The sequence below is a fragment of the Nothoprocta perdicaria genome, unplaced genomic scaffold (genome assembly GCF_003342845.1).
Source record: "Nothoprocta perdicaria isolate Ctin4 unplaced genomic scaffold, notPer1 scaffold_182, whole genome shotgun sequence".
NCBI classification, from domain to species: Eukaryota; Metazoa; Chordata; class Aves; order Tinamiformes; family Tinamidae; genus Nothoprocta; species Nothoprocta perdicaria.
Genome location: NW_020455005.1, coordinates 69,821 through 73,411, shown reverse-complemented (window position 1 = coordinate 73,411; position 3,591 = coordinate 69,821).

Sequence of the window (3,591 nt, the reverse complement as noted above, 5' to 3'; positions counted from 1 at the left end):
GGGCGGCCGTTAACGGCCCGGCCCTGCCGTTAACTCCCCGCGCGCCGGCGGCCGTTAACGGCCAAACGGGGGGCCAGAGCGGCGTGGGCATAGCCGGGGCGCTGTGGGGTGACAGGGGCGGGCTGGGTGGGGACACGGCCCCGGTTGCACAAGGAGGCAGGGCCGGCGCAGGGCTGCGGCCGCCCGGTCCCGGGGAGAGGAGCGGAGCGGAGCGGCCAGGCAGGCCCCGGGGAGCGTGGAAACCTCCTGCGCGGCGGGGCAGGCGGGGGGAGGTGATTAATGCCTCCCTGAATCATTAACAGAGGCTGCTGTTACCGAGATTAAGCCCTGTTGCAGAGATTAAATCCTTTCTTTTCATCTCAGCATTTTTAATTTTTTTTTCAAAGCTTGCTGAATCTTAGATTGATTTATTAGACCACAATCACTTGAACTGGGTAACTGCATGGGTTCCCAAGCGTTTAAAAAATTGTGACGCAAACTTTTAGGTAGCCTAACGTCAGCTTAAAAAGAAAATATGTTTAAAGACTTTTGTTAAAAAATACGGTTAACYTTTTTTTTTTTTCCTACTGCCTTTCTGGGTACTGAGGCGTGAGAATGTACTTGGGTCCCATCCATGGGCAGTTAGAAACTCGGCTATTGGTTTAAAATGGAAACTGAGTGTTCCTTTAATAGGACTTTAAGGACAGGGTTTTGAGGAAAACCCCGTTTTTTTTGAGGAAAACCCCGGTGCTGCCGGGCTCAGAAATAACGCTGTGAGAGCTGGCGGGGCAGCCGCGTGCTGGTGTGAGCTGCCGAATGCGTGAGGCGCTGATCCAGGCCCGCTCCTTCCACRCACAGGAAGCCAAGGGTCCTTCTTGGGCCTTCTTGTGCTTGGACCTTGGCCGTGCAGCTTCCGCGGATGGGAGGACACTTCAGGGACAACTAGGAGTTATAGGCTGGATTTTCCCACTTCCTTGGCTTCACATAAAGACTGGAGCTTTTGGCGGAGGTTTCCTTAGCAAAGATCATGTGTGGAAAGGAGAACCCTTTCCACAGCAGTAACATTACCGTTTCCTGCTGCTACTGCATAGCTCTTCCTTCCTCCTCCCCTCTGTTACAGTGTTCCCTGCATCAGTTCTCAGGCTGAAGCCCAACTTGAAGTGACCTATAAATTGCTGTTCATCATTTGAGGGAAATTTTATGGCCAGAAGTCTGTGGTTATCTCTGGCAAAATCACTAATGTCTCCATGGTGCGRCCCGGACCCCTGCTCTGGGTCTATCTGCCAGGAGCCCCCTTGAACCTAAGGGTTAAGGTCTCAAAGTGCRATGTTGGCTGCCTTGCAGATGACAACTCATCCTGATCAGCAGTCAGATTGCTCTGAAACAGCCACAGCACCTGCTCCTTTTTGCCCTGTCCGTGCCAAAGGGACCTAGCAGGGATCCCTGAGAAGAAGAAATGCACGTGAGAGGGAAACGGGGCTGCTGTGGTGGACACTGACCCCCTGGAGACCGCGCTCCAGGTGCTCACCAACAACCCGCTGTCTCCCTGTAAGTCGGCAGCCCTTGTTGGAAGTCACTGTCTCGGGGAGCAGCGGTGCACTCTAGGTTTCAGACTTTCCCAATGGACAAAGGGGAAGAATGAGAATGGAAACGGAGCCAGCGACAGCCTCTGTGGTGGAGCGTAGAGCTTGAAAGGGTTCAGGCAACAAAAACATCGCTTGTGCAGGCTCCCGCTCGGCGCGCGCATGGTGTCATATGAACGCTGCTTTTCCCAAGCAGTAGGCAAGAGGTTGCTCACGTCATGGGCGCCCAACGGCGCGGGAACAGCCCCGCTCGCCCACAGGCGTCGCGCGGGGCGCCGGCGTAGCTGCAGCCCCACCAGGTCCATGTTATCCGCCACTCAGCTCTGCCCTCCATCCCAGAAACTGGTGATAGGCCCAAAACCTTCTGTATGGGAAGGCGGCCACTGATCCGCCATCATGGACACTCGTGCTCATAACATAAACATGAGCAGGGATTATAGATAAAAACAGATGTGGAAGACGCAGCACTGCCATGAAAAGCCTGCAGTCTAAGCAGGCACAATAAATGAGGGAGGCTTCTGAATGGCCTCAGGGCTGGCCTGACTTTATTCCTGTTGAAGTCGGTGATAAAACTCCCATAAACGGAGCCTTTTTGAAAATCCCACCCTTGGGGCATTGAAGCACTTAAAGGAAGAGACTAGGAATCTTGCAGGCTTTAGATTCTGCTGTGATCGGCTTTCATACTTATTTCGGTTGGCCCAGTCATGGAACAGGACTAGAAATGTTCATCTGTCTTTTTTTTTTTTTCTCGCACAAATTTGGCTAAGTAAAATGGGCAATAACAATTGAACTGTGGGTTTAAATCTGCCCCTCAACTGCAATATCACGGGCAGGAAATGCTGTGTGGACCTGCAAAGAACTGGTGCCCAGGCTATTTTGTTCAAGGCCACGTAGCTGACAGAGCAGTGCATTTTGAAGAGGGAAGATCATGGCGCAGCAAAGACCCGGGGCGGGCACACGGGCATCTAGTTTTCCTTCTCATTTCTAACACCAGCTTCCTGCTCAGCCCAGTCACGTACTCGCCCAGCGCCTCAGTCCATCATCCCTTTAATAGGGTTACTACTTACTTCCCTTCTCCCGCCCTGCCCCGTCTTCCTTGGGCTGCAATCCTGCCAGGGAGGGGAGCATTCCTGGAGCATTCCTGGCCACGTGCACGGCCCGGCCTAGGACAATGAGTCCTAATGGCCCTGCCCATGCACTAATGCAAGGCCAATTAAATACATTATCGAAGACAATAATATCATTTAGCTCCAAGTGCTACGCCGCCCTGGACCAAAGGAAAGCGGGCAGGTTTTGGCGTGGGCCCAAAGCTGCCCAGTATCTGAAGGCTTTGGGAAAGGGTCGAGCCTCTTGTTGTCCTGAGCAGCCTCGTGTCCTCTTGGCTCGTGGCTCTTCAGTGCTGCAGATAAGTGCCCRTATTGGAGCTGCGCCCCAGCTCATGTCTTTTGGAGACACCAAAACCCCTCCGAGTCCCACCAGGGGCCCTGGTGCGATGAGAGCTGTGGCACAACACGCGCGACTGTGACCTAAAGCGAATTTATGCTCTGAAATGTACTCATTGCAATGAAAATTACCTCCATTACCCGAACCTGCACTTATTCTGATTAATTCAGTGAACCTTCCATATTTAGATAAGTGAGAATTAATCGTATGCATGCTGAAATACTGTCCCCTGTAATAAAATCACGCTGAACYGTTCCTAATGAGTGCCACTTGAATCTGAAATATAACTAGATCCTGAGGGCCGTAGCCCTTATTTAGCAGGACACGCGAGGCGCCCAGGATCAGGGCCTTACTGTTTCCTAATTGAGCCGAATGGCTTTCAAATCTCATTGCTCATCCGCGATGCTAAATAAATCAGGGACAATTTAATTTGCCTGCCGGGCGGGTTCCACCCAGGAACGCCTCAGGAGCGCGCAGGGCTCCCCCGCGCCGCCTGCCACGGGACACGGCACCGTGCCCGTCCCCGGCCTGACCGCCGGCTCCCGCGGGCCCGCGCGACGCGGGGCACGGGCCCGTCTCGCGCCGT